The sequence below is a fragment of the Acinonyx jubatus genome, chromosome X (assembly GCF_027475565.1).
Source record: "Acinonyx jubatus isolate Ajub_Pintada_27869175 chromosome X, VMU_Ajub_asm_v1.0, whole genome shotgun sequence".
In the NCBI taxonomy this organism is placed as follows: domain Eukaryota; kingdom Metazoa; phylum Chordata; class Mammalia; order Carnivora; family Felidae; genus Acinonyx; species Acinonyx jubatus.
In genome coordinates this window covers 66,752,096-66,760,099 of record NC_069389.1, presented here as the reverse complement: position 1 = coordinate 66,760,099, position 8,004 = coordinate 66,752,096, and the positions used below count along the sequence as shown (strand labels likewise).

General features: G+C 38.9%; 1 pseudogene; it reads left to right on the top strand.

Annotated features, from left to right (window-relative positions):
- The first annotated feature begins 729 nt into the window (after nucleotides 1-729).
- LOC106986581 (keratin, type II cytoskeletal 8-like) lies at nucleotides 730-2,217 on the top strand (annotated as a pseudogene).
- Nucleotides 2,218-8,004: the final 5,787 nt, after the last annotated feature.

Below are 8,004 nucleotides of genomic sequence, written 5' to 3'. Positions count from 1 at the left end.
GTACAGACAAAAAAAAAAGGGCAAGCCTGGGGAACATGCTTTTATTAGAGTCTGTGGGTGGACTGTTTTGGGTTTCCTGGGCTAGAGCAGATTGGTCAGTTCATACTAAAAAGTGGAACTTTATTAAGCCCAATGAAGGTCTTATCTAGGGGTCACATAAGGCATAAAAGCACTGGAGGTTGAAGGTACTTGATGACAAGTGTTGTTGGCAAAGTCATTTCAGGAACTCACATTTGCTTGTGACTGTGGGCTGCTCTCTAGGTCATGCACTTATATGATGTGGCTAGTGTCGATTTAAAGTCCTTGAATCCTTCAGGCTGCTTGATCTAACAAAATGGAGGCTGAGGTAGCAATACCATGGAATAGCTTAACTAAACTATTGACAGTCCTTATATTTTGATTACACGCTAATACTCCTGCCTCTATATTATGCTGGCTCTCCTTTGTCCACACATGATGACATCTTGTTTTTATTCTATTTTCTATCACTCACTAAGATGTCAGGTGTCTGCTTTTGCAGTTTTCATTAATGTATTAGAGACTGATAAAGATAGAGATAGTCCATAAATGATGCAAAGATGAAAAATAGGTGCATTTATGCCCATGTATATTGTTTTGCTTAGTGTGTTAAAGCTACTTAGAATATAAAAATAGAATAGGTCTCCACCTAAAAGCAGCTTCTCAGCTTCTTCTAGAACCCCTGTCAGGTTAAGCTTACTCATTTCCACTCCAGCCTTCACCATGTCCATCATGGTGACCCAGAGGTCTTACCGAGTGTCCACTTTCAGCCCCCAGGCTTTCAGAAGCCACTCATACATGAGCATGCCTGGTTCCTGCATCAACTCCATGACCTTATCACAGTTGGGCAGTAGAAGCAACTTCAGGGGTAGCCTGGATGCCAGCATGAATTATTTTCAGGGGCTATGGCAGGGCTGGAAGTATGGAAAACATCACAGCTATCTCAGGGAACCAAAGGCTGCTGAGCCCCATTAAGCTGGAAGTGGGCCCCAACCTCCAGGTTGTGCACACCTAGGAGAAGGAGCATATCAAGACCCTGGACAAGTTTTCCTACTTTGTTGACAAGATGTGGCAGCTGGAGTAGCAGAAAAACATTCTGGAAACCAAGTGTAGCCTCCTTCAGCAACAAGAAACAGCTCAGAACAACATGAACAATATGTTTGAAAGCTACATCAACAACCTTTGGTGGCAGCTGGATACACTGAGCCAGGAGAAGCTGAAGCTGGAGGTGGAGCTTGACAACATGCAAGGGCTGGTGGAGAACTTCAAGAATAAGTAGGAGAAGGAGATCAAAGAGTATGAAGACATGGAGAATGACTTTGTCCTCACCAAGAAGGATGTAGACAAAGCTTACATGAATAAGGTAGAGCTGGAATCCTGCCTGGGAGGGCCGACCAAGGAGATCAGCTTCTTAAGACAGCTTTATGAAAAGGAGATCTGTGAGATGAAGTCCCAGATCTTGGACATGTTCATATTACTGTACATGGGCAGCAGCTGCTCCTTGGACCTGGACAGCATCATCACTGGGATCAAGCACCAGTAAAAGGAGATTGCCAACCACAGCTAGGTTGAGGCTGAGACCATGTACGAGATCTAATATAAGGAGGTGCAGACATTGACTGGGGAGAACGGGTATTACCTCTGTCACAGGAAGATGGAGATTTCTGAGATGAACTGGAACATCCATCTGCTGACTCCAGGCTGAGATTGAGGGCCTCCAAGGCCAGAGGTCTTCCATGAAGGTCACCATCACTGATGCTGATCATCGCGGGGAGCTAGCCGTTAAGGACACCAATGTCAAGCTAGAGAAGCTGGAGGCCTCCCTGCAGTGAGTCAAGCAAGACATAGCATCACAGCTGTGCTAGCACCAGGGGTTCATGAGCATAAAGCTGGCCCTGTGCATCAAGATTGACATATACCACAAATTTGTTGAGCGTAGGGAAAGCCAGCTGGCATCTAAAATGCAGAAAATGAGTGTTGATACTAAGACCACCACTACTCAGGCTGAGCTTGGCCTTTGGGAGCCTCACAAGCCCTGGACTCAACTATGGCCTGAGCTCCTTCCAGTTCAGCTTCAGCTCTGGTGGGGGCTCCAGTTCCTTCAGCCATTTCAGTTCCTCCAGGGCTGTGGTTGTGAAGAAGATCAAAACCCATGATGGGAACCTGGTGTCCAAATCGTTTGATATCCTGACAAAGTGAACAACTACAGTGGTCTCCCAGCCTCTCTATTTCTGTGGCTGACATAGAGCCTTTGGGGGAAGCATTTGTGCAAGGGAATGTTAGGAACAGGAGACTTGCCTGAGGCTCAACCCCAGTCCTCAGCCTACCCTTGTGGGGAGTCTATTGCTCTGGGTTCTCCCTCTTGCCCATGCCTCCAAATAAAAACCAATTCAAGTGTCTTTTTCCAAATAAAGTCACAGATGGCTCTTCCAATCCCTTCCCCCATCAAAGTAATAGAATAAGCACAAAGTACAAAAGTTCAGTAACTTTCTTATATTTTGGTAACAAAACAAGGACAGTTTCAGGAGTGGTGGTAAGAACACAAGGATTATATAAGCAGTTGCACACAGACTTCAAGAACTTGATGATTTAGTACCATCAGTGTTAAAAAAAAACATTAAATTAAATGAAATAACATGACATTTTATGCTTCCTTGCAGGAATGTCTTTGTCTTAAGTGAAGATACACTAAAATTTATTCTACAGAAAACACACAACAAAATTTAGTTGATTTCTTTCAAAACCAATATTAATGAAATAATGAATCAATGAATTCTTTATCATCACTTAGATCAAATTAATGTGTTCACTGAGTTTTGTTTTTTCAACTGATTTTTGGTATCTCTAAGAACAGACTCTGCAGTTTGACATCATTATATTCCAATGAAATATTTTCCTCCAGATAGAAATATTTCTTTTTCTTTCTTTTTTTTTAAGTTTATTTATTTTTGGGGGGACAGAGAGAGACAGAGCATGAATGGGGGAGGGGCAGAGAGAGAGGGAGACACAGAATCGGAAACAGGCTCCAGGCTCTGAGCCATCAGCCCAGAGCCTGACGCGGGACTCGAACTCACGGACCGCGAGATCATGACCTGGCTGAAGTCGGACGCTTAATCGACTGCGCCACCCAGGCACCCCCAGATAGAAGTATTTCAATAAATTGCCATCTAAAATAAAATTCAAGGAAGCTGACCAATCATTTCATGAGCAAATGTGACATAAAAGAAAAAAATATGTTTTAAGAGAGAAACTAATAATATTAGTTTACTATTTTAACTTGGGCTTTCACAGGTCTGTTTATTGCATTTTTAGTTTCTAAAAATCCAATAATTAAACCATCAGTTTATTTGACATATGCACTCATCCCCCAGGTGGGCTTTTTTCTGCTATTAACTCTAAGATAGATAGAACCAAACACAACTAACTCCAAATAATCTGAAAAAGCATTGCAAAATAAACTTGAAAGATCCCTTCCAGGTTCATTTAGCTAACACCAGTCTATAATTGACAGTTGTCTAGTACGATATTCTACTGATACTGTGATTGTTAACTACAGGAATGAACGTTAAAAATGGTGGTCATTAACACACCTGAAATGTTTAATTTTAACCTTCACAAAGCCATGACCTTCATTTCCTTCCATCGAGAGTGAAGAATTCAGTATTTTACTATTGTTTTTTTTCTCCCTATAGCCCAAGCTACCACGACTGATGACTGACAAGCCTATGAGTATTTACTTTTATATAACTTTCATAGCTGCACCAGTACACTGTAATTTAGGACTTTCTAAAAATTTAAATACAAAATTTTATAGCTTAAGCACCACCAGGCCGTGGAAACTCCACAGTAATCTGGCAAAACAGTTGTTAGAAGTAAAGGAAATTAAAAAAAAAAAGAAATAAAGGAAATTCTCAATGAAATGAGCACTACAGTATATTCTTAATATGCTGTTTTCAAATGTGTACAAATCTTTGTGGATTGATTGTTCATTTGATGAAATCCTTCACATGTTGATTTTTCATTTGACTAAATTTTTTAGATGCTGTGTGGGAGAATTTACTCTATGCTAAAATAGAGTTTTGAAAGATTAAAAAATGCAGCATGATTCAACATAAACAATTTTCATAGAGCTTACTGGGAATGACTAATGGGATAAAGTGAGGCTAAACCACATAGGCTTTTGTCATTTGGTGCTGCCATAAACAGTACTAGTCACAATAAAAACTAAGTGTTATTTCATTGTATAAAATAGAATTTAGATGCTAAATGCTTAACTTTTGCATTATTCACAAAACACTTGGATTTAGCTCTTCTTTGGAGGATAAACAGGCTTACAATGGAGATACTGATTTTAATGGTTGACTTTGGAGGTAATTCAGTTTAAATGGAATTTAGATTTAGGAAAAAGACAATAGACATTATTACTATTTTAAAATTTATGGATGTAGTCACCAAAACTCAAGCTTTTTTGTTTTTTCTAAAATCTATATCATACATAAAGTTAATAATTGTAAAAGAAAACAATGCAAGTCATGTGTGGTGAATCATTATGTTTGAGATTACGTTTTAGTTATTTATTTTTAATGGTTATTTTAATTTTGAGAGAGAGTGAGAGAAAGAGACAGAGCGCAAGTGGGGGAGGGGAAGAGAGAGGGGAGACACAGCCTGAAGTAGGCTCCAGCCTCTGGGCTGTCAGCCCAGAGCCCGACACAGGGCTCAAACTCACAAATACGAGATCATGACCAGAGCTGAAGTTGGATGCTTAACTAACTGAGCCACCCAGGTGCTCCTGAGATTCCATTTTAAAATATGGCTAAGTCAGTGCATTTACCTGTTTCTTTTAATGGTTCTAATCATAACATTGGAATTTTAGCATTTAGAAGCATACTGCTTCCAAATAATAAATAAATAAATAAATAAATAAATAAATAGCTGCCTTCACAGTGTACCTGATATGTCTAATCACCAACTGATATTAGTTTATTTTTACACAGATGGAAAATATAACAAGCTCCCACATTGTCCAAATTGTGGTTCACGTAAAGGAACTTCTCTTCAGACTTAAAAATAAATATTGTGAGATCCTAAGCACGGTTGTGTTGGGTTATGACACTATCCTTTCCACTTACTGTTTTGTCCCTGTCAGAGGCACCAAAAATTTTTGTAAGAAAGTACAGTAGATATTTTCCATTATGTCATAGTTAAGTTATTAGAAATATCTCTTGGTGTGCCTGGGTGGCTCAGTCAGTTGAGTGTCTGACTATTGATTTTGGCTCAGGTCAAGATCTCATGGTCATGAGATCAAGCCCCATGTCAGGGTCCATTATGGGTGTGGAGCTTGCTTAAGATTCTATCTCTTCTTCTCCCTTTTCCCCTCCCCTGCTTTCTTTCTCTCTCTCAAAAAAAAAGAACTCTCAAAAATCTTCAAAGTCTTTTAGAAATTCCTATGGTCCACCATCTATTATTGTATCTAAGCTCTTCCCGAGGCTTTTTAAACTTTATATGAATTTAATAGAATCCTAGTGATTTAAGAGAATTTAACACTTCATTTTGGGGTGCCTGGGTGGCTCAGTCGGTTAAGCATCCATCTTCATCTCAGTTCATGATCTCACGGTTTGTGGGTTCAAGCCCCACGTTGGGCTCTGGGCTGACAGCTTGGAACCTGGAGCCTGCTTTGGATTCTGTGTCTCACTCTCTATCTTCCCCTCCCATGTTCATGCTCTCTCTCTAAAAAATAAATGAACATTAAAAAAATAAGAAAACACTTTATTTAACAGAAAACAACTTAAGTTCCAGAGAAGGTAAATAATTTATTCAGCAAACTAATGAAAATGCTAAGAATCTCAGGCCAGGTTTTCGGACACACAACCCTTTATATATGTCGTTGTTATCAAATGATTCGTATTTTCTGCTTGTATAACTTTTCATTATTAATCCCATTTGAATGAGGGGCCTAAAACATGTGTCTGTAAAAACACATACATTTGTTTTCATCGTGATTTTTTCATATTTTTTTTAAAAGAGACTTTTGATGGTTTCCTGTCTCACATTCAGGTTCTTTATCCATTTTGAGTTTATTTTTGTGAATGGTGTAAGAAAGTGGTCTAGTTTCATTCTTCTGCATGTTGCTGTCTATTTCTCCCAGCACCATTTGTTAAAGAGACTGTCTTTTTTCCATTGGATATTCTTTGATGCTTTGTCAAAGATTAGGTGGCCATACTTTTGTGGGTCCAATTCTGGAGTCTGTATTCTATTCCATTAGTTCATGTGTCTGTTTTTGTGCCAATACCATGCTGTCTTGATGATTACAGCTTTGTAATAGAGGGTAAAGTCTGGGATTGTGATGCCTCCCGCTTTGGTCTTCTTCTTCAATATTACTTTGGCTATTCAGGGTCTTTTGTGGTTCCATATGAATTTTAGGATTGCTTGTTCTAACTTCGAGAAGAATGCTGGTGCAATTTTGATTGGGATTGCATTGAATGTGTAGATACCTTTGGGTAGTATTGACATTTTAACAATATTTAATCTTCCAATCCATGAATCCCTAGAGGAGAAAGCAGGAAAAAAAAAACTCTCTGACCTCAGCCGCAGCAATTTCTTACTTGACACATCTCCAAAGGCAAGGGAATTAAAAGCAACAATGAATTATTGGGATCTCATCAAGATATAAATCTTCTGCACTGCTAAGGAAACAATCAACAAAACTAAAAGGCAACCAATAGAATGGGAAAACATATTTGCAAATGACTTATTGGAAAAAGGGCTAGTATCCAAAATCTATAAAGAACTCACCAGACTCCACACCTGAAAAACAAATAATCCAGTGAAGAAATGGGCAGAAGACGTGAATAGACACTTCTCTAAAGAAGACATCCAGATGGCCAACAGGAACCTGAAAAGATGCTGAACGTCACTCTTCATCATGGAAATACAAATCAAAACCTAGATACCACCTCACGCCAGTCACAGTGGCTAAAATGAACAAATAGGGAGACTATAGATGCTGGAGAGGATGTGGAGAAACGGGAACCCTCTTGCACTATTGGTGGGAATACAAACTGGTGCAGCTGCTCTGGAAAACAGTGTGGAAGTTCCTCAAAAAATTAAAAATAAACCTACCCTATGACCCAGCAATAGCACTGCTAGGAATTTACCCAAGGGATACAAGAGTACTGATGCAAAAGAGCACTTGTACCCCAATGTTTATAGCAGCACTTTCAACAATAGGCAAATTATGGAAAGAGCCTAAATGTCCATCACCTGATGAATGGATAAAGAAACTGTGGTCTATATGCACAACGGAATACTACTTGGCAATGAGAAAGAATGAAATATGGCCTTTTGTAGCAACATGGATGGAACTGGAGTGTTATGCTAAGTGAAATAAGTCATACAGAGAATGATACCATGTTTTCACTGTTATGTGGATCCTGAGAAACTTAACAGAAGACCATGGGGGAGGGGAAGAAAAAAAAAGTTGACAGAGCCAAAACATAAGAGACTCTTAAAAACTGAGAACAAACTAAGGGTTTGGGGGTTGGAGGGACAGGAGGGTGGGTAATGGGTATTGAGGGTACCTGTTGGGATGAGCACTGGGTGTTGTATGGAAACCAATTTGACAATAAATTTCATATTTAAAAAAATAGCATTTTTTTCTCAATAACTTTAGAGACTCAAATTCAGAAATTTAGACAGTTAAATGAATTAATTGTGAGTCTTCTTATTTTTCCTGTAAAGTTTTTCATTGTGTTTTCACAACTATGATATAAAGACTTAATTGAAATTTTTTATAAAGGGAAGTAAAACAAATGTCAAAATGCTGTTGATAATTGTGCAGTAAGGGAAAGAGCTCTACTCAGAGAAAAGCTTCATTGATGTATTTCAGATACAATGAAATCATGCCATTTTCAGCAACGTGGATGGAACTGGAAGGTATTATGCTGAGTGAAATAAGTCAGTCAGGGAAGGACAGATATCATATGTTTT